This window comes from Pteronotus mesoamericanus, unplaced genomic scaffold (assembly GCF_021234165.1).
Source record: "Pteronotus mesoamericanus isolate MK-2021 breed Mesoamerican mustached bat unplaced genomic scaffold, CSHL_Meso_final contig_82, whole genome shotgun sequence".
Classification (NCBI taxonomy): Eukaryota; Metazoa; Chordata; class Mammalia; order Chiroptera; family Mormoopidae; genus Pteronotus; species Pteronotus mesoamericanus.
In genome coordinates, this window is record NW_026555265.1 from 30,451,427 (window position 1) to 30,476,258 (window position 24,832).

Below are 24,832 nucleotides of genomic sequence, written 5' to 3' on the forward strand. Positions count from 1 at the left end.
AGCCGTGGGAGCCATAGCCCTGATTTCTGATATGATTTCACTGATTAACTATGTGAGTATGGATAAGTTTCTCTGCATCTCAAAGGTTTAATTCCCTTGATTGTAAAATGAACAGTTTAGAACAGATGCCTCCTAAGATTCTCGGACGATTGAATACTGCGTGGCAAAATGAACAGGAGGAAAATGCCAGCTAGTAAAGCAATGAGACTGTCCCTGTAGAGTGCCACAGCATTTTTAGCTTAGCAAACAATGTTTCTGCTTCACAGACAGAGGAATGAAACCTGGGAAATGTTCCATCAGTACAGACTGATTAAAGATACTAAAGACGTGAACATATAATGAAAAAAGGGAACTAGTTACATCATATGGCATAGGTTCTGTGTCTGGTAGGTGAAGAAACTTTGTTTCTGATATCTAATAAAGAAAAAAGGACTGAGGAAATAAATAAAGCTGAAATTAAGCAAATGTATGTCCAGAGGCAGAAGGAGATTAAGGGCTTTTTATCAATATTTAATTTCCTAGGACACTCTTTAGTTTAAGTAACTTATGCTGCTTAACAGCTTGGTTGACTCTACAGTGACAACGAGCCAAAACTATTCCTCATATAATCACATCTATGCTATAGTATCTCATCCAAGGTTTGCCAGCAAACTTTGTATGACATAGGAAAAGGTACAGCCTTCTGTGCAAATCGTGAACCTAAATAAAGGTAAAAATACCGTAACTTCAAAATTCATGCTGTGTGAATGACTCAGCCTAGTAGTGTCACAGCTTGCCAGCATGGCCACATTTTTGTTAGGTGTATTTCTTTGGATTCTGTCTTAGAAAAGAGACTTAATTTAGGGAGGAGAAAGTTGCAACCCTTTCTAATTATAAAATGTAACATTGCAAATACCTTTCATACACAGAATTGCTAAAGTCAAGACACAATGTAATTATTCATCTCTCCTGCTCTTAACTAGTGGACCCAAATGCCTCCAAAGAAAATAGAGATGATATGGCCCTACAAGGAAAAGAAAGCAGAATTAATCATTTATCTTTTCAAATTTGTAGGCATATCCTAATTTGTATACAACTCAGTATTTCCTTTGTACAGATTGTTGTTAGCTTACCATAGTATCTCATACCCGCATGAGCTGACTAAGCCTGATGACCCCCTCTCCTTGATCTTGAATTTATTTCTTTGCCTCAAGAGTATCTCATTCTTTTTACACAGGGAAAGTTAAATTTAGCAAAAGGAGCCTTTTGGAGCTCAGAGTTCTTGCTGATCTGGGAGCCTGTCAAGGTGATTCCATGCCAACTTGGACCAGGCTGGAGTTGAAGCTTCCAATCTTGCCAAATGTGCTTATTTTCTGACAAAGATGAAAGCCACAGTTGGATTTAAAAGGAGGCCATCCATTTTATTTTATTCTTGTCTCAACTCTGTGAATCTATGTCTCCATGACTGAAGGCTTTGTAAATAAACAGGTGTCCACATGTTCCCATGTGAATTAAAATTTTATGGAGGCAGAGAGAGTTGATTTATTTTAAAAAGAATTGTAATACTTTTCTTGGGTGTGTAGAAGTAATAGCTGTTCTACAATTTACCTCCATACATATGTTACTCTATATACTGACTTAATATTTCCACATGATTTAGGGTAGGAGTGTTAAATAAAATTATATGGATTTGACATCTGTCTTGGGAATTAGACAAGCTCTGGTCAATGTTAGAAATATTTATAGACTGGTAGGTTTTGGGAGGAATATTGAAGTGAGGCCATCTCAAATATTTATGGTTTTATGTATAAAATCTATACACTAAAACAGATATGTAAACTCAGGTATGCTGAGCCAGAAGTGCTTTGCTACTTCTTTCTAACACAACTAATAATATTTTTTCTCCTGCTGCTGTACAAATAATTTTTAAAAATAACACAAATATTCCCAAATATTCATCATGTATAATGTCTGATATATTAATGCACACATACAAATGCATGAACATTTATGCACAAGCACATTCTCATCTAGTTAACTGATTTCCCCCAGCATCCAATAGTTCCTTAATGCTTGAACCTTAGGCATCTGAGATACTTGCATGTACAATTGCTTCAACAAACTAAAAGACCAAAGTGACCCCAGCACAATAATTTGGGCGTGAGGGGTGAATTAAGTAAAGTTGCATTACATTTTCTAGTAAATATTCATATTAACAATGATATAGTATTTACTATAAAGTTAATTTTAACAATTTTGATAGGTATTTATACACATATTAATAATTATACAGTATAGAAGATATATCTTGAATTATCTTAGTAATTAAACTTTTAACACATTTAAGAACCTTATCAACTATATATGACTTCATCTCTATATAAGAATTGTTCATCTCTTATAGAATATATATACACTTATAATTAGGAAATATGCAAAATAAGACATCTTTGTTATACATACCATTTCTTCCATGGACAGTCATGTGCCCTAGTTGGAGATTTAGGAGTTTAGCAATGGGATGATCAATTATTTAATTTAAATATATAAATTATTCAATTATAAATACAGTCACAGCAGATTGTCCAAATACCTCAGAACCAGAAGCCCCCCCCCAAAAAAAACGCAAAGAACAATGTTCCTGTTTTTTGACAATATCTCAATAACTTATCTCATGAAACTTATTATTTTAACATCTTCATTATTTAAATAAATGAATGAATAAATATAATACTATAGTATTGTAATTTGACCCTAAACATCCAAGGCAACTTTGTTCATGGATCTCCTAGTAGCTAGGTGACTTAAGATGGCTTTACTCACAATCTGGCATTTGAAAGTCATTAGTATGGGGGAACAGGGGTTAAGAGTCACATGTCTCTCATTCTGCAGTGGGCTATCATAGGTACTCCAAGCAATTGTCATAAGATTTCATTAGCAGTAAGGACAGGTGCATTTTTCAAATTCCTCCTTGTGTCACATTTGCTACTGCCCCATTGGTGCTAACAAGTCAAATAATCAAGCCAAATTCAGAGTAGAAGCACCCTACAATAGGCCTGGATGCTGGCCTATTCCCAAAGACTTACATTTTCTGAAAGGACCTCCATTCATAATCCCCCATATTTGGAAGAGGAGAAAAATGAGTGTAAGTGGAAGCTTGATAGACACAACCAAAACAGAAGTGTCAAGAAACATAATTAATAGATAGAAACGTCAGAAATGAAGTACCACAGAAGACGAAAGCAGTGTGACAGATATCAGGGTGAATGGGTTCCTTGAATGTATTCACTCTATTTTATGTTTTCTGCTATAGATGTAAAAGACCAGCATCTCTTTCTCATTCATACCTTTCAGGTACTGTATTTTTCCAAACATCGTCGCTGGACCAAATGAAGTGATACTACCTGAGATGTTCACAGCAAATGCATCTTCCCAAGCCCTACTGGCAGAGGTCTGTAACTCAGAAAGAAAAGAATGTTAGTAGCGAGCATCTCACTTTCTTCTATTAACAGCAGATACGGTTCCAAGGAGCAAGAATATGTAGCTGCCATCCTAAGTTCTCAAAACTCAAGATTGACACTGAGGGTTCCAGTACACTAAATATTACCTTCTAATTAAACGGTTAATTTTCTTTCCTTGAAGAAAATCTTTTCTTCTATTCCTTTATGAGTTAGATACCAATAATTATTTGTATTTGGTTATTTTCTTTCTTTTAAACATTGGAAATTTCTCCTCCTTCTCAATGCCCAGGAGTATAGTGAATCCCTTCAAAGAAGGAACAAGAATAGTATCTGAACTTCAAAATTACCTGTCAATCTTAAGATCAGCAATTTATAAGACAAAATACACATATATCAACAATGGGGATTATGAAAATGAGATCAATAAATTATGATATCCTAATATTAAAAGAATATATTATGTATAGTTTATAACCCCCACAGTTGTTTTTCACAAAGGTCAAAAGTCATGCCATTCTTCCAAAGTCACTTTTTTTCCCCAAGGAATTTTTATTTATATTCCATCAATGTTATCTTACCGATTAAAAAAATGCAGGTAGGTTTTGTAAGCATAATGTCATGGAGTAAATAACTTTTAAAAATACAAGTCAGGTCTTCCAATTGAGCATAGTTTTGACAACACCACATTTCAAGACAGTGAATTAGTATGGAAATGATCTCAGAAGTCAGAAGTCTTCTTTCCTAAGGCTATCCATATGTTGGGGTAGGCTTGAATCCAGTCCTGCCTAGAAGCTAGGGAACTATTTAATGAGTCCTGGTGTTTCTTCCTGCTGACAATTCTATATCATTATAAATCTTTCCAAATAGCCAGTTCCCTAAATAGGTTCTAAACAATTAAACATTAATGTGTTACAGGAGCAGACAGTCCACCCTCACTCTCATAACTTTCAAAATTAAAAGCTTTCTTGTCACCTTACCTATTCATCTAAATATAAGTGTATCAGCATTGAAGTAAAGGTGCATGCACTCTAATCAAGGGTGGGGAGAAGGCAAGAACAGATTGTCTTTAAAATTAGGCTAGAGTGTTATCTTGGCCTGTCTGTTCAGCCTGAGGTGCTTTGACACTTTTTCCTAACACACCTACATGTACTATTTTTTTTTCTCCTGAGGCTGCAATCACAAGAATTAAGTCAGTCAAGAAGGCACATAATCTATCCTCTGAACATATCAATGAGCAAGCTCCTCAAAGACCGATCAGCATTGCCTTTATTAAGGAAGTTAAATAACAGTAGAGAGTATAAAACATTTTCCTTGAATCAAAATTGAAAACAAAAGCATGTATAAGTCTAAAACAATCAAGATCATAATTTTATCTCTCCAAATACTAAGAACGGCAAAGAAAATATGTTTGATTCTTAAGAGTAGCAATCATAAACACATAAAAATTTCATGAAAGACTGTATTTTGAAGACATTAATTATTTACTAAAAATAAACAGCCAAATAAATTTATATATTTAGCATCAAAAGATACACACACTGCAAATCTTCCTATTTATGTATTTCTTCAGATGAAGTATAATCATTGAGCACTTACTGTATTCTAGACACTGTAAAAATGCTAAGAACACAGAGCCAACATGCCAGAACTTATTATCTACTGATAGAGGCACGTTTACTTAAGTGATTAAAGTTGTAAAGAAAAATAGAGAGTAGGAATAGTAAATACCATAGCTATAAAGTCTGAGGTTCTCGGAAAGTTTCAGAGGGAAAGAGACATTTGAGTTCGGGTCATTTTGCACTCTACACAATCGAGTACAATTCTATGTTATTGTCTGAGTCACTATCTTTTGTCTATGTTGCATAGCAAAGCATGTTGTATACATTAGTTATAGAACTTGACAAATTGTTTTCTGTTGATTGGACTTCCACTTTTGAATGGGGAATTTTATGGGGTGGATCTATGCATTTTAGTCTCTTTAACATCAGCACCTGAACTATAAAAAGGCTGTAATAAAAGCCAGCCAAATGAACGAATGAATTAAGTTGGTCCTTGCATAGTATGTTTGAATATTGACATTTTTAAATTTCTGCAAATGTTTATTTATCAACATAATAATCTTATCAGTTGGCACCAAATTTCTTCTTGGGGCCAGAATGTCGTGTAAGAAATTAAACTCTTTTGATGAGGAAAATGAGACCCTGAGGCAGTACTGTGAAAATAAGCAGGACAATGCAACTAATAGTTAACATTCTATGTATAAAAAAAAGAGATGAAGAGACATTTGTGAGTGAGAGAGCAGAAAAGGGAGAGGGAATAAAAGTGGGGAAAGAGATAGACCTTGTGTGAAGACACTGAAGACCACAGAGAAAGATGACCAGGCAGAATTTTGCAGTGGTAGAATGACCCAAATGTGTTAAATCACAGGAATGCCTAATAAGTAATTTAAATTCATTAGCATATGATATAGAATTCCCTTTCTTTTTCAAAATTCAGCAATTTCTATAACAAATACGAAGATCTTGTCTTATGTTTGGAATACCCAAGTAGAAGTGTCTGAATTTCATTTATGAGTCAGCACAGTGGAGGGAAAAAATAATCATGAGGGATGAAATGCAACTGAGATTAAGAGTTTAAAAAGAGGATTTCAATTCCTGGATAGTATGGAATTTCTGGTACTGGACCATACAGCGTTTTACAGAAAACAGTCATAAAACTGGGCAAATGTAGGAGACAAATATTTTCTTTATATACTCAATGTATAAATGTTGAGCATTTACTCTGTTAGTCACTGTGACAGCGCTGACAACTGCACAATTCTCCGATCTCTGACAGTGTGAAACTCAAAGAAGTCCTATGTGCCCCCCGGTCAATTTCTCTATTTGCAATTCACTGAACCTAGAATCCAAGAATGGTGAATAGGTTCTGCTAGGATGAAATCAATGCTTGCGATGGCTTATATGGCTGGAGAAGGGAATTGTACAGGAGGCAGTATGTGGGTCCTTTATGTGTCCTTGGCAAGAGTTGGGCTGCACATATGTGGCATTGGCTGAACAGAACATAGTTTCTGCTGGGTTGCAAATGGAATTGCTAGAGGTTAAGCAGAACTGACAGATGTTGGGGTCTGGCCCAGCCAGAGTGGAGAGACATCATTAACACCTCATTAAGACCTCAGGCATTGGACAGAGACACACAAAATGCCATTTTAAGAATAAGTAAAACCTTCTCTAGCTTACTTTAACAGTATAAAACCTAGACCTAAAGAGATACACACTAAAGATTGAGGCCTACCAAATGAGAAGCATTTAGGAAATACTGGGATTTCCACAGATTTACTTTTACAGAGCATAAAAAACAAGCTTACCTCTATCTCAAGCTAATCATGCAGTGATTGTACTATTAGACAAAAATAAATGTTCTTCAAAAAGAAGTTTACAGAATCTAGAGTATTTATAATGTATCACTCATAATAGCTAGTACATGATCAGAAATGTGGCTCATGTTCAGGAAAAATAATATTCAAGGGAAACTAATCTTAATGGCTCAGATGTTGGATTTAGAAAACAAAAACTTTAAAGAAGCTATATAAATAAGTTCAAAATACTTAAAAATATATAGTCAACAAGTTAATATAATTTTTGATCTTAATGAGCAAACAGAAATCTCAACAGAAAATTAGAAACTATTATAAGGAATCAAATCAAATTCTAAAATGAAAGAAACTGAAACTTAAAACTTACTAGATGAATTTAATAACATACTAGACATGGAAGAAGAAAGAGTCTGAGAATTTATAGAAAGATAAATAGAAATGTTTCAGTTTGAGGAACAGAAAGAAAATGGGGTAAAAAATGAGCAAAGCTTGAGGGAAAATATCAGTGGTTAACTTAAAAAAATTAAAATCTTGGAATAAGAAATGAATGGAAGGAAATATCTGACAATTAATGAAATATAATTTAAAAAACACTTTTCAGGTCAAAGAATCTCAGCAAGTCTCAAGCAAGAGAAATATAAAGAAAATCATACTTCAATCCATCCTAGTCCAACTGCTAATGAACTAGCATAAAAAGGACACTAAGTAAGTACTACCACCACCACCAAAAAAGACACTTAATATCTCTTTAGAAACAACAGAGAACAAAATATACAAGGTGGATTATGTGTTGTTTTAGCTATGAAGTGGTAAACCATTAACTTTAAATAGCGATTTTATAATAAACTTTTTATTTTAGAATGAAGGTAGAACAGAAAGTTCCCACATACCCCATGCTAAAGTTCCTGTTATTAACATCTTATAATTCTGTGGTACATTTGTGACAATAATGAGCCAGTATTGATTGGTTGTTTGAAAAGAAACTCTATGCTTTGTTTATTTTATTTGTTTTTTTCCCCCCACAAATCTCCTCCCTCTGTTTCAGTGTTCTATCTAAGATATTATACTACATCTAATCATCTTAGCTTCTCTGGACTATGACAGTTTCTCAGACTTTGCCTCTTTTTTTACATGACCTTGATAGTTTTGAGGAGTAATGATCAGAAATATTGTAGATTATTCCTAATTGTGATATATCTGATGTTTTTCTTGTAATTAGATTAAGGTTATGGATTGGGGTAGGAAGACCAAAAAGGAGAAAGGCCATTCTCATCACTTCATGTTAAAAGGTTATCACTGAAAAAACTGTCATTCACCTGCCTTGAGGTAATGTTTGCCAGGCTTCTTTTTTTATTGTATTTTTTCTCCATTACCATTAGACCTCTTATACCCTCTTCTCCCCAGCAGTCACCACACTGTTGTCCATGTCCATGGGTTCGTTTTCCTTTTTGCTTAATCCAACCATGTCCTCCCCTTCCCCGCCTGCTCTCTATCCATGAGTCTGTCTCTTATTTTGTTTGTTCATTTTTTTCATTAGATTCCACATACCAGTGAAATCATATGGTATTTGTCTTTCTATGACTGCCTTATTTCACTTATAATGTTCTCCAGGTCCATCCATACCGTTGCAAAGGGTAAAAATTTCTTCTCTTTTATGGCTGAGTTGCATTTCATTATGTAAATGTCTCATAGTTGTTTTATCTACTCATCTACTGATGGACATGGACTGTTTCCATATCTTGGTGATTGTAAATAATACTGCAGTGAACATAGGGATGCTTATGTACTTTTGAATTAGTGTTTTAGACTCTTTCAGACATATTCCCAGAAGTGGGAAGGCTGGGTCAAAAGGCAGATCCATTTTTAATTTTTTGGGATACGTCCATACTGGCTTCCATAGTAGCTGCACCAATCTACATTCCCAACAACAGTGCAAAAAGGTTCCCCTTTCTCCACATTTCAGATACAAATAAGTGGAAGAATATACTGTGTTCATGGATATGTAAAATTAACATTAAAATGTCCCTACTACCAAAGCGATCTATAGATTCAGTGCAATTCTTATCAAGATTCCAATAACATATTTCACAAAACTAGAACAAATACTTCAAAAATTTTTATGGAACCACAAAACGCCTCGCATATCAACAGTGAGAAAGAAGAACAAAGTTGGAGGAATTATGCTACCCATCTGTATCTATATGAAGCTAAACATGGGGTCATTTTGATATCTCTGACTGTAATCAGTACTGCATGATTAATTCCAGCCTCTCCCTTTATTTATTTGTTACCTTCCTCTCCAGTGGTGAGAAACCCAGCTCCAACCATTACCATTTGTTTACTTATTTAACCAATTCTAGTATAATGTGCAGTGGTTTCAGAATTTTAACCTATATCCCAGTGTGAAACAATTTTAGCAATTAAAGCACAGTGGTTATTTACAGTTCCTTTACAATTTTCACTCATTTTCATAATTGCTTAGGTCAGCATTCCCCCCCCCCTTCAGTAGAGGTATGTCATACATTTATAATACAGTAAGAATATTTTGTCTCTATCTATATTCTGTTCATAGATCCCGAACTTCTGACTAGATTTTTATTTTTAATGAAAAGTTATGGATGCATATTGTAATCTCTAAACCAGTCATTAAGACAGTAATTTTTAAATTATAAGTAAGAATCCAATGGAGTTAATAAAATAGTATGCTAAAAATTATTCCATTGTCCAAAAGAAATTCGGAAAAAGAACAAGAGATAAGCCAAATATAGAAGAGAATATATAAAATATAGCAAGCTGATAGATTTAAACCCAACCTTATCATTAGTTACATTAAAGGTAGGTAAGCACAATACTCCAATTAAAAAGAGAAGAATGTATCAAGTGGATTAATAAAGCCAGAATTACCTCTATTGTTACTAAAAGAAACAAATGTTAAACACAGAGAACAGAGAAAGTTGAAATTAAAGTTATGGAAAAAGATTTATCATACAAACTATACACACAAGAAAGTTGTGCCTGTGTTAAGATCATGTAGCTTAGACTCCATGCCATAAAATATTACAGAAGCAAAAGTGGGGTATTAAATAATGACTAAAGGGATAATTCATCAGGAAGACATAATGATCCTAGTATGTATGACTTAACAGAATTTACAAATTCATGAACAAATGATAACAGAATGAAAGTGAGAAATGGAGAAATCTACAACCATACCTGAGGATTTTAATTGTCCCCTATCAGTAATTAATAAAACAGGTTGGAAAAATACCAAAAATATTTAAACAATACTCTCAGGTTGGATCTGCTAAAGCAAACCCTGAGTGGAAGTTTGTGGCAGGATAGTATACAAGATCAATATTTGTGAAGGGAAGATGAAACAGAAGTATGATAGTAAGTCACTCTGTGACACAGGTCTGACAAATTCTGTCTCTCTTAGTGGGAATCTTTGGAGAAAATATTTCCTGTCAGAGACCAGCACTGTCTCAATTCCTGCCTCTCTCTTAGTTACTTCATGTGAGCTTCCCCAGGGAAGATATGACTTCTGGCATTTCTGGCTCCGCAGTTGAGGCAGAATCTGAAGGAGCTAACATCTGAAGTTACTAATTGTACTCTGCCAATGAACTTGACCTAATTAATAGTTACAGAACATCGTACCTATCACTAGCAGAAAGACATATTCTTTTTAATTGTCCATTAAAAATATAAAATAAGTAGCAAGATAACAAATTTAAACCCAACCACTTCAACATTTATAAGATAGACCATAAAGTGGACATAAAAAATGTCTTCATAAATTTCAAATGTTTAAAACATTTCAAATGAATTTCCTGGCTATAATTAAATTATAAATTAAGAAAATATTTAAATCTATAAAATACTCAAATATTTGTAAATTATATAAAACATTTTTAAATCATCAATGGCTAAAGTAAATTATACAATGGAAGTTAGAAAACATATCAGACTGAGCGGTAATAAAAGCAGAGTGTATGTGGAAAATATGCACTACTAAAGCAGTGCATTGTGTGAGATTTATACTTTAATTGTTTATATTCAAAAAGAAAGGCTTACTATTATTAATTTAATTTCATGAATAGGAAATTCTAAAAATGATAAATAAATAACAGAAACACAGTAAGTAGAAAGTAGTTGAATAGGTGCATAAATCAATGAAATCAAAAGTAGACAAAAGCTTGTTCATTGAAAAGATTTATAAACTTGATAAACATCAGGCAACTATAATTTTAAAAAAGAGAAAATACAAATTAAAAATATCAGGAATATAAATAAACATTACTAAATTACTAAATGTACTAATAAATAAAAAGGAAATATTATTAAAAGTATATAGAAAGATATTATTTATTAATTTATAGCAATACATTGAGCAGAGAAACAGCTAGAAAGATATTGAGACTTCTATTGCTGGTAGGCAAAAAACTTTTCAAGAGAATTAAACATTGTGTCTTAGGGACTCAAACAACTTTATATGCTAAATGATATGATCACCTAAGCTCTCATCTAGACAAAATCGACATAGACATATTTTATGGACTGTGAATCAGACTCTGTGGATAATTTTATATTCTAATTTTTAACTCAAGTAGGAGCACTTTCACATCTTTAATACTTATGAAAACATGAATTTTTAGTGCTGCATAATACTGCATCATATGGGTACAAAAAAATTCAATCAACCATTCTCCCATTACTGGTTTTGTTTGTCTTTATGCTTTTGCAATTATAGCTTGTTTTTATAGCAAATCAAATTCATTTCCTCTGAATTTCTAAAGGTGAATCTTCAGTTAAGAGTCAAAACTATATTTCAGATTATTAAACATAGTCCAAATTGCTCTCAAAATTACTTCTATCACTTTACGCTTTGTTAGCACACAGTACACAAGTAATCTTTTCAATATACCTTTGCTAATACCAGGTGTTGTAAAAGAAATAATTCTTATCAATTATAAAGATGAACAATTATATCTCTGCTTGTATTCGCATTTATTATTTATAAGACTTTCTAAAATGCATACTTCGTATCTTGTGTTAGTTGTCTGTTTACGTGAATCAGATGGTTTTGACTGTATACATGCCAAAGAAGCACGGAGTTCATGTATTTGAAACTTTGTATTTAATACCTTATTATATAAACACCCATGTTTATTACTATTTAAAATGAAAGATGCCAAGTATGTCTGTTCTATGTCAGTGATCAAGGGAGTTATTATCCACATTATTTCTGTCAAGGTCATTAGTTAATGAGGTCCTGTGGGTTCTTAAAGACTACAATAAGCACAAAATTGATCTTGTATACAAACTGAAATCTGCCCTACAAAAAGACTTTATGGTCGTTCTTTTCATGAAGAGAGGCTTCCATTTCTTATCACAAAACTCTTTGTGGGATGGAATTAATTTGCATTTTAAGAATTTTGTGCTGGAAGACCAGCTGCAGTTCAGAAAGTTAAAACAATCGCTATGTAAAGATCTGAGTACTATCTAAATTAACTTCAGACTTTATTGTACAATTTTCTGCAACTGCTACTCTTGAATTACTATTCTCCCAGTTCAGAGAGTCCAGACATGTCAGTAAAATGCGTTTTGGCTCATAAGGGAAGTTAAGACTATTTCAGCAGATTTGGTGGCTGAGGAGAAAACAATTACCACTTATGTGTTGCTACTCTGTAAGAAGAGTGTCTCAAAGCACTTTGCAATGTGAGGTCAAATTATGAAGCATATCTCTTTGGTTTGTGGACATCGCAATATCACAATAACCCAGGATCCCCCTATCTTTTATAACCTCCTAAATCCAAAGATTTTATTGAGCTTTATTACTATCATCATCACCGTCATCAATCATCATTATCATCATCACCATCATTGTCATCATCATCATCATCATCAAAGGCTAACTTGTTTTGAGTCGGGACTAAAATTACACAAAAGCAAAGCAGTCCTTGATCCTTAGTTATATTTGGTGGACTATTCTAAAATGCTTCTCTATCACTAATTGAAAAAGGCTAATCAATTTGTTAAATGTGGAGTAACCAGAAATATTAGACAATAAGAGTGTAAATCAGAATACAAATAACACCCTCTAACTGTACAGTGACATTTGTTTGCTTTAGGAGGGCTTATTTGCCAAAGCTCTCACAAGTATTGAGCAACAAGAGAAAAAACAAACAACCTTCTTACCCAAACCTCTCCACTAAACTACTTTGGGGCTTGTTCTAGAAACTGTACCATTCTTTCAGTATGAGGGCAATGACATAAAGTGGTGTCAACTCATGTGAGGTTCCTGCATAAAAATATATTAAATACACTGGAGGTACATTTTTAATGGTCAAATAACACCCAGAATAAAACAAGCATTGGGGATTTACAACACCGTTATTAATGTCTTGTAAGTGAGTTGTCATATGTCCCATCATTTTATATCTGTGGGAAAAAATAAGTGATGATTACCTTTTTCATGCCTTTGGCAGTGAATAACTGAGGGGGTAGCATCTTATCCAAGGACATTCAATAACACACAAATTTCTTTTCCTATAATAAGCTATGATAGATATAAAAAATCTACTCATTAATCAACTATAATCTCAGTAGAACAGGGTGTCATGGGAAGCTCTTCCCCTGCCCCTGCTTCTCTAACAAGATATTCTCCTAAAGAAAATGTAAAATTAGAAGTTGAAAAAGGTATGCCAAACAATGGGAAGCAATGCTTAGGGCTACTGATTGCAAAATTATGAATTCATACACCACTATTTTCTAAAAGAATTGAAAAAACAACACATATTTTTTCCTCATTTCTTCTCAAAGTTCTGTTGGGGTTAAAGTTATGGACAGAATGTATTTATGTAACCTCTGATAAGATGATCCAAGGGAGAAAGTATAGGTTTTCTACTTAAAGGCAAGAAGGCTATGTGTCCAAGGCTTGTTGTCAATGAAATAAAATGCTCCAAGTTATTTTTGCCCTCCCCTCAATTAGGTGAGCTAACAGTTTATCGAGCATATTGATTAAACTTGTCCAGCTTCACTGAGTTTTCTGCAGGAAGCAAAGTGCCTACAGAATCTATATGTTAAAACTTCAAATATTGAAGCTGATAGTTGAAGGAAGAGTTAGGTTTTTTTTTTCCAATAAGGCAGAATAATTCAATTTTGAATTCACAGAATCTCTTTAATGCTGTTCTCCATTTATGCAATTAGTGTAAGCTTTAAAAAATGTTGCTACATAAGGATTTTTAGTCATTTTAAATTTGGATTTGTCTACCCTTATATATTCAGCAAATCAAAGAGAGGAACAATATTTTTTTATTCTTCTGCATTATACTTTTTAGAGATTTTACATAAAGTTTCTCCTATTTTACTGACACAATATGACAAATTAAAGTACTAAGTAAGTCTCCCATCTAGTTCATTACACCTCATAGGTCTCTCTCTCCCTCCCACCCCCATCTCGTACACACAAATACACACCACAAATTTTTCATTTAGGGAATATATATATTGTTTAAGAAACAGCAAAAACAAAATGTATTAAATGAGATCTTAAAATAAAAATAAAGATTTTATTTTCTTTCTGTAAATATATATGGACTTAGATATTTCATTTAACTATGACTATTGATAATTCATTCTGGGCAAGGAAAGAATACTGGTACCACTTTACATGAAATATATCTGATAATGTAAGAAAAAAGTATCAATATAAAAAGAAATATAAATGTTAATTGAGAAAGATTTTCAAGATAAAGAATTACCAAGAGAGGATATAGTTTATTTAATTTCAGAAATCTAAATTCAGGAATAAAAATTACTTTCAGTTCTTTATTTTTGATCTCAATGACATTTGGGTGTTAGGATTCTGTTTTTCTGACACAGTATATTAGAAAATGATAAAGCTATATCTTCAACTCTATCTTTTACAGAGTTCATGATTGGATCAGGCTACTAATTAAATGAGCCAAAAAATAATCAGTGGGAAAGATAAACAGAAGAGATATAGGATTGTGCTATGCTGACTTATTAATTATTACAGATAGATACATTTGACCTACTTGGGTGAATTAGCTAAAGAGTTATTTCTATTTTTATTTCAAGGGCTTTGATTAAAGGATAAGGCAGACAAAAATAATATATATTTTAAATGATCTGTAAATAGATTTACAGTTTTCATGATAAGTAACAAGGTCTCTATTCTTATCTGAGATGTCCTGATTAAAATGGTATCTTCAAAATAACCAAAAATCAAAAGAAATTTATAAGGTGAATAAATAAAGTTGTATATATAGTCCATTGACTCATATTAAAAGTAGAATCAAAGAATTTTGTAATAAACAAATGCCCTTACAACCTCAGTAAAGTTTTTTCATAGTAAAACTTTACAGTACAGCTTTGCAAAAGTGAGAATTCTTCATTTAGTAAACATTACATTTATTTCTGAGGGATTTTTTTTTTTGTTCTGTAAAAGCTTTCAGAAATACCCAAACTCTCACATTAATGGCAAGCAAAAGGAAATGTGTTTTTCTCACCATCTCGTATGGATGGAATTCTTAAGTAATAAACTGTAGAAGCCTACATTTAATTTATTAAATTTTAGGTCAAATGATCCCATATGCTTGGTGGTACATGTGAAGTCAAATCTACAATATATGTAGAAGAGGATACAATAAACATGCATGGCTCTATGCAGCGGCAAGTGTTTGAGACACTCTTTTCAGGACAAGTCCCATATTTGACTTTAATAAGAAAAGTTACAAGTAGCTGTAGAAAGTACTTTATGTGCTATCATTAATTCATGTGGTCAAAATGCTGCCGAGTCGGCAGATAAGTGCAGCCCAAAGCCTAAATTTCATAACTCTGGTAATGATCAGTGGGGCACACAAATGTCTTCAAGTCACATAATTGTGGTGATCTCAGTGTGCTCAGTTCTGGTGGACTGTTGCCCATACCACTAAATCAGCATTCACAACATCATGCACATATGGCACAGTTGGAGTTCAGTGGGAGCCTAGGACTTTGTAATCTTGGGGGCCAAGTCACTCTTAACCTCCATAAAAGGCATCCCTTTTAAGAATAGGGTAAAGGTCACTGCAGCTCATGCCAAGTGTAAAAATGAGAACTAGACACAGGAAACACTGTTCAGATGTTGTGGGGCTGTAGGCCTGTTTTATGTCTGCTCTGAGCCCTCTACAGCTACAGGAGACCAAAGACATACTCGCCATCCCCATTTATACTAGGTCAGCAGCCAAATGGGCCCAGACATTAAAAGCAGGAGAAATGCAGGGGCTAATCAGGAATTGCCTCTCTCAAAAGCATGACATGAAATACTGCACTAGGACATTGTGTGATTGGAATTGTGACCATGATGTGTGGCTGTGGCTTATAGACTGAGTGTTCAACATTATGAATGTGTGACACCGAAGCAGGCCGGAGCATGACTGCATAACTACTTACCCCCAAGTCACTCATAAAATTGAGATGTGCATCTCCAGAGAATACAAAAGAGCAAATATTATAAATAAAATAAATGTTCAGTGTGTCTGAATTAATGAGCATATATTAGGATCATATATAACTTGAGGAAATAAGAAAAGAGCACAACTGAGATTTCCCTGAGTAATGGAGAGAAACAGAGGAAGTTATTTTTATTATCTAATTGGTAAAAAGTACTCAATTTTTCTGTCAAAGTTTATAAAAGAAAAATACACACAAGTTCCAAGGTGGGGAGAAGGGGGAGTATATGTAGCAAATGTGGAAAATCATTCATTGGGGAAATACATTTCACACACAGAAACATGATTATGGACAAAAGTAGAAACAAAAACCATATATACATGGCATGATTTTTCAGTTGATTTTTCTTCATTAAAATAAGAATTATTATAAATTTGTTGAGTAAATCGGTATTATATTTTCTGTGGCTTGAGGAACCAATATTGCCCCAGCACATCCATGTCAGGAATATCCATCCTTCATCTCTATTCGATACTCTATTTCTGGTAGCTTTCCTTTTTCCCCTCCTCCTTCCTTTTGTCACTTTCTCCCTCCGTTCTTCCTTCCTTCTTTCTCTCCCTCCATCCCTCCCTTAGAACTGGTAAATGGGTTTAGAATAACTTTTTTTTTAATTAAAAAGCCAATTTTGTTTTGTTTTTGCCATTTGAATAAACAGATTTGGGGAGATTGGGAGACTAGAAAGTTAAAAATGTAAATGTATATATTAAAAATAACTCTAGTGATTGCCCTAGAGACCAACATGAATGAGGAAAATTCACCATGTCATCAGTCAGTTGCAAAGCAGAGAATGAGGTATGTGATGCATATGCCATTTTAGTGAGCAATGCACCTCAAAATGCTTCAGTCACACCTTGAAGTTGGGAGGGACAAATCCACATTTATTAAAAAATATTTTCCTGTTCCCAGATTTATGAAACAGTATATATTTTTGTTAGGAAAAGGTAGCTGTGCAGTCTTATAGCAAGAGATCTTCAAGTACATAAAGGATATTCAGTCTAAAGTAAGATTGTAATAAGCAGTATTTTTGAAAAATTTGTTATGGTAGTATACTTTATTCCTTCTCATGCCCATCTCTCCAAACACTACCCTCAGTATGCCTAATCTGCCATGACTGATGTGGTTCAATGGGTTGAGTGCCACCTGCAAACTGAAATGTCACTGGTTCAATTCCCAGTCAGGACACACGCCTGGGTTGCAGGCCAGGTTCCCAGTTGTGGCACGTGGAAGAGGCAAACAATGGATGTTTCCTTCCCTTTTTTCTCCCTCCTTTCCCCTCTCTCTAATAAATAAATAATTTAAAAAATATTAAAAAAATATTTCTAATCTAACATGTCTGAAGATTTACTAAATTACCATTTAGATTTATAATATTGGCTCACCACATAAATTTTTGATTCTTGGAATCACTGAGAAATGCATTTCTCTCTGTCTCTTCATATGGTGAAGAGAAGACTCTCTGGTTCTCTTCTTATAAGAGCACTGTTGGCACCATATGGGCTTCACTTCATTTAAATCTAATTAGTTCCAAAAGTTTTTACCTTTTAATACCATCAAATTTGTGGTTGGGGCTTCAACGTATGAATTTAGGGGGAGACACAAACATTTTGTTCACAATACCAACTAAGGGTATCTAAATAATTATTTTAAATGAATCAAGATAGATTCCCCTTAGCCCATTTGTGATTTGGCTCTGCTAGGTTTCTTGGGTTCATTTAAAAGCTATCCAAATATGTTTTAATTTTACTTCAAAAATACAGAATTAATGTAAGTAAACCATTTACCAATTATTATTTATGTTTTGGAAATCTAAAATGCATGACTTGAGCATTATTGCTACCTCTGACATCATCCTGGAAATAGTACAGTGATCTAAGGTAAGACCACATTTGTGTTATATAATAAACATATGTACCTTTCTTCACTTAGTAAAGTCAATGGTGTTATCTAAGGATCACAATGATGAGCTCAAAGATGACAGAAATACAACCTTGCAGAATTGATTCTGTAATGCTTCCAACATCAACAATATTATTTAGCATTTTCATCAGTGTCCAAAGTGATGTCTTAAAAGCAAGCTCATTAAATTTCTTGTTGACAGAAGCTGAAGAGAATGTTTCAGAGAGGAAATTCATTTTTTTCCCCTCTAGAAAATTAGTTCAGAATTAAAAATGAATTTGAAGTGTACAGAAACATAGTTTAAATATAGGAGAGTAAAAATGAGAAAACAGGGAGCAGAACATAACAAAATTTAAATATTTTAAAAGTAACTTTTAGCATAAAAGATAACAATAAGACTTTATCTTTTGAGTGTAGCAATGAAAATTAACATTTTGAATAGTGGTTAGAGGATATGTAATTATATGATTTTTAAATTACCCATATTTTGCCAGGTATAATGCACACTTATTTCCCCAAATTTTTGAAGGAAAAATAAGGATGCGCATTATACACAGGTAGCACTATTTCCATATCTACATAAATGTTTTAAATTATTTTATTTATACTTATGCATTAAAACTCTAGAAAGCAATAATGACATCCATATGCAAAGTAATACCCTGGAATATGATAATTGGTTTTATATATCAATAAAAAATAATTAAAATTAAAGATTCTTTTTCCTGGAAGTTTGGGCCAAAAACATGGGTGTACATTATACATGGCAAAATGCAGTATTTGAACTAGAAAAAACTTTCACTTCTTGATTTCAAAAATCTAAGAATAGTCAGTCAACTTTACCTTTCTTAATTATCCTGCTATACTACATTTGACTTTACATTTGTGATGTGTGTGGGTGTCTGTGGAAGTTATTTTTGCCATCTACCATTTATTTCTCATTTGCTTCCTAGGCACATAATAGACTCATGATTCCTCATCCTTTGAAGTTCATGTGCAGCTAAATAACTTGTGTTGGTCACTAATATGTAAACAGAAGTTATGTGTCACATTCCATAAAAGTTTAAGAACCAATTAATGATTTGTCATGTCTTTCCCACTGATGTCATGATTGTGAAATAAATTTTGAGATGAAATTAGCTTAGATCTCCGAGTGACAGCCTGGATGCGGCCTCCAGACAACCCACAAAGAGGATGTAATGTGAGCAAGAAATAACCTATGGCTGCCTTAAGCCAATGAGACATTGGGGTTGTTTGTTACTGCAGCATAACACACACCATCGCAATTAATAAAATAATCTCAAATTTTTCAGTGTTTTAGGATTGTCCTTGATATATTACTTCTCATGTAAAGACCATCTGTGTAATAGCTGTAGAAGCTATATGTAAATACCATAGTCAAATCTGAAAAATTACAACCAATAATTTCAGGTCCTGTCATGTTTTTGCTTTTTTTTTAAAAAAAAAGTAAGGTAATGGAAAAAAAATCAAAGGAAATATTTTTGTGAGACTTTAGTCAGTAAATTTTGACCAAGATGCATTTTGCTATAAACTTAAATGAATTAAGATGATCACTTGAAATAAAGCATTTTGGGGGGGGTGATATTTAGAGACACAACTATATATATTCTACCATTGATAAAATGTATACTGAACTCAGAAATCAGACAAAATTTTAAGAATCTTTTCTGGGAAAATCATGTTATCAAACCCTTTCATTTTACAGATATGATTTTTTTTAAGTAATTCTTTGAAAATCACCTATAAAGTGTATGACAGAACTGGGGTTAGAAAACAGATCTCTTGACTTGTGATTCAATTTCTTCTCATTACTTTTCCTAACATATGTTAGCCATTTTGCAGTCAAATATTGTATGGTTCAGTGTAATGTAAATTCAAAAATTATTTTTCTAATTTGGTGAGTTTGATTAAGTCACTTCTAGTATATCAGTTATTTTCTTTTACTGCTTTTATAAGAAGTCAAATACAAGTATGAACTCAGATACATTTTTTAAAAGCACCAGAAGTGTTTCCAATTTTGCATACCATCTAACTCAGGCAAAACTAGACTTCCTTGTACACAGGAAAATGTCTTGCAAAGAAAAAAGCTTCCTGGAAATCAAATAACTGTTGTACAGAAAGTTTGATGAGCTAAGTGTACATTAATCAGAAACATCTGAATTAAATTTCCCTTGAAATATACATAAAATGAAGAGGAGCTGTGGTTTGCAGATTATATTTCAGGTTCCACTCAAATCAAACATTTTTCCAGCCTCAAATAACTCCAGTTTTTTTTCATTCCTACTTGGGAGTTCATAAAAATGCTTAGAATCCCACAGAATAAAACTGGATTCATGAGAAATCCAGTACAAATATAATATAGATAATGATAAAACCTGAGCTAATGTTTGCTACTCATATAGGAGTATTAGAGATGAGATTTCTAAAAGAAGGTTGTTATGTGAAGTAGAGTAAATCTTAATTATTTGCAAAACAAGAAGCAACCATCTTTAAGGTAACTTTCAGCAGTTAGTTTCATAATCTGATCTGCTAACTTTTATTATATGAAACACATAGTCTGATGACAAATACCATTTCTCAGATTTGAAATATATACAATTATTGTAACATTTTTGTAATGTAGCTATAGATCTAAGATCAATTTTCTTTTGCACTTTATGATAAATAAACAATAATTTCAATTTTATATAAAATATTACTTGAAAATGATGTTGTCATTATACAAATTAGTTACAGTTCTCCAGCAATGGAAACTTGATTTTTTTCCCTATAAAATAGCATGAAGTTTTAAAAAAATAATGAAAACAAACTACGGTCTAGTAAAACTGTATTTTACTAAGAAGAACACCTATTACACATTATATTATTCAGTTTATGAGAAATTTCTCTTTGTATATTTCTCTTATTCTGTCATTACCATAATACATGCAATTTACAGTAATCTGAAATTAAGCTTTTGCTGAGACAGACTATAAGTATAAAAGAATTTAGCATATTTTGATAAGCATATACCCTAGTTCATTTATAATAACTAGAGTAGTGTTTGAATTATATTGCCAAGGAATTTAGGCATATAAATGTACCTGTCTAAAGCTTTGCTAAATTTTATAAGAGCAGAAATTTGCTTTTGCATAACTAAACATTATAGTCATTGGGCTTTTTGACCTCATTTTTATATTTTCTAAGAATAGGATTTTCTAAAATTTACATATATTTATATATAAATGTATTTATCTAATATATATAATATGAATTATATATACATAAGTTGACCCTTAAACAGCCAAAGTGGGAGTTAGAGAAGCTGACATCCCACAGAGTTGAAAATTCATATATAATTTTTTGCTCCACAAAACTTAACTAGTAATAGCCTACTGATATCATACATTTGATTAACAGATATTTTGTGTGTTATATATATATATTATATACTGTATTCTTATAATAATGTAAGCTGGAGAAAAGTAAATGTTACTGAAGTCATAAGAAAGAGAAAGTACATTTACAGTATTTATTGAAATAAATCAGTGTATAAAGTGGATCTATGCAGTTCAAACCTAGGTTGTTCAAGGGTCAACTGTATATATATTATTCTTAACCTAATTCTGGCACTTAAAATATTCAAGAGAAAAAATAAATAGAACAGAGGATAAGTGCCTGATTATTGTTATGGAAGAAACAAAGCCTATAGCTTTCATGAATTAATAAATGAATAAACAAAAGAGGACTCCTTAGTGAAGCATTAAAAACTGAACCCAATGTGAATTTCACTGGCTTTCCTGGAGAAATCTCATAAGCAAAATATAGAAAATCAAACTGGGTCAGAAAATTTTTCTATCTGATTATTAAAAGCACTAGGGATTCAGTGCTGGAGTTTGGGTACAACAGAAATGCCTTGCTGGGTTTGGCGTGGGACCTGCGGGTACATAGGCATATTTGGGAGTAACCTTGTGATAAGAAATCATTTACTTGCATTAATGGTATTAAACCTGTCAGTTTTCATGACTTTTCCTACATAAAAATATTGCTTTACTTTCAGAATACTATATTGTGGCTATATCTAAGTGATTTTTGTTATAGGAGATATTTAGCAACAGGAACAAATGACCCCATTAGCTTAAAATAGAGATCTGATCTTCATCTTTAAAATTCAAAATACATTCTTGAGAAATGACTCAGTCAAATTTGTCAAATAAGGTTTGTCAATCTCACTCTGCTTCTCTTTTCTATGCTATTTAGTTCCAGATAAATAAATTCCTATGGGGAGCTAAAAAGAAATGTTTCTGCATTGGCTTTGGTAAGAAGTCAGCTCTTTATTCCCAGAAGACTATGATTTTCAATTCTTCCAAAAAACAATATCTGAAATTCCATCTATATTTTACCCACTTAGCTTAAATGTTTTATCCTTGTTAAAACAGAAATCAACAGAGCCCCAGATGTGGGAGAGGTAACATTATTTTACTGCCCAAAAGGATCTGGACGCAGCCAGAAGAAAACTGAATATTGCTTTTCCTGCTAAATAAGATATTTTAAACTTGTCAATATGTAGCCTCTTTGACACAGAGTGAGAAAGAAAAGAACTATATTCCCATAAAGAGAATGAAAAGAAAGTTTTGAAAAAAAAGTTTTAATATTTTTAATACAGGCGTTTTTCTATACTGGGAATTGCTTGGCTTGTAGCTTGCAGTTATAGCATGGTACCAAGTTAGTATAGAGTTGGAGGCCCCCAGAAAGAATCCTTCCTTCTTTTTAAAATGCTGTCACTAGGGCTTGGTTTCTACAATTAAAGTTTTGATTTTTGACAGAACACAAATTCCCCTGGTTAGCTTATTTTAAGACCTTATCAATCATATACTTCTTAATTTGGTCTGATCTGGTTCTAAACACTAACTTTCTCACTCTTGACACCCTTGTAACACTTGTTCTCATTCCTTCCTGTTATTGCCAAAGCCATCAGACTTTCTCACCACCTAGTCAGTTTTGCTATAATGCTTGTTTTAAAATGGGAGCATTTTCCTATAAGAATGATATATTAAGGAACAGTTTGAGCAAAAAGTAGATTTTATGTTTTTTTATACATAATTTTGCCCATGAAATGCACTAGGTGAATTCAAATAATTGCACCCAGCTAAAAGCAGCCACAGAGGAACACACATATTTACCCTCGAACATCTGCAAATACCTCTCTCTATCCATTGTGTGTGTTCTGAGCACACCCAACCTCACATGCTGTTACAACTTTGTCTGATTTCAGATAACTTTCCTTCTGTCTCTTTACAATAACTCCCAAGCTGTTAAAACCCTTCTTATGTTCACTTCCACAAACAACTTTCAGGTCTTTTTCAAAGTTAAGTGCCATATTTATTATAGTATATGCTATGTATTATATATTTCTGAACTATTTATATATATTTGCCAATATACATTATATTTATATATTTCGGGTCTTTTTTAACAGGTTTAAAACTGTTTAAAGTTTTTATTAGTTTCCTAAAATTTTCTACTTCATTTTCTTTTTTTGTAATTTGTCACTGACAGGGTTTTGGAGTGTTATCATCCTAACTCAATTTTCTCTTTAAATGCCATGGAATTTTTTGTTCTGTTTTGTACAGAGCAGTGATTTTTAGGATCACATGAGTTAGATTATGGCAGGATGGATTGTGCAAGTTAGATTACAGAAGGATGGATTGTGCTTTGTGTTTAGCTCTTCTTGATCTGTTATAGGTGCCTGTTATTTTAGTGAAGCTGACATCTCTAAGGTCACCAATGGCCATTCTAATTTAATTCCAATGGTCTTGCCTGCAGTCCCATTGTCCAAAATTTTCTACCTTTATTTGACACCGATGAGCACAAATTTTCAGGTTTGTTTGTTTTTCTATTTAAATGTATTTATTTTAACCAACATATTATTGAATATGTGTATGATCTTTTCTCAAATTCACAGAGATAGAAGGATAAATAAGCATATTCTTTGCCTGATAGAGAAGAGTAAGGCAAAGGTTTCATCAGATCTACTGCTGGCAGAATCTATGGTGTTAAGAGATATGTATATAACATCTGCCCCATCTGCTTATGGATATCACACAAGATGCAGTGTTTGAGATAATAACAATATCTACTTACATAGAAACTTCATACATTCATTTATTTTTTCCATATGAGACAAGTTACTTGAGAACAGAGCTGTCTCATTATCATCCTTATGTTTTTGAGTACATGATAGATTCCAAGAAGTTGGCATAGCACTTAACGCTTACGCTCTTTCCCAGCACAGTGACTGCCTCAAACATGTGTTTACTTGATGATGACGGTATATATGGCCTATAATGTAGTTGGTATTGAAGGTCAAAGAAGAGAGAGCATTTCAGTGAAAGAAATGAAATCAACAGAGGTTTAGAGGCAGTAAGCCTCCTGGTATGTTCATGAAATATCTAGAAGAGTGGAAGATAGGAAGCAACCACAATTTGAAGTTCTCTCAGTAGCAAGTTAGTCAATACTTATCAAAGTTTCTTTCCTTTTGCCAATTATTTTCTTTCAACTTTTTGCCAATCTGTCTGGATCTTCCTATAGCCTCTTAATAGCCTGT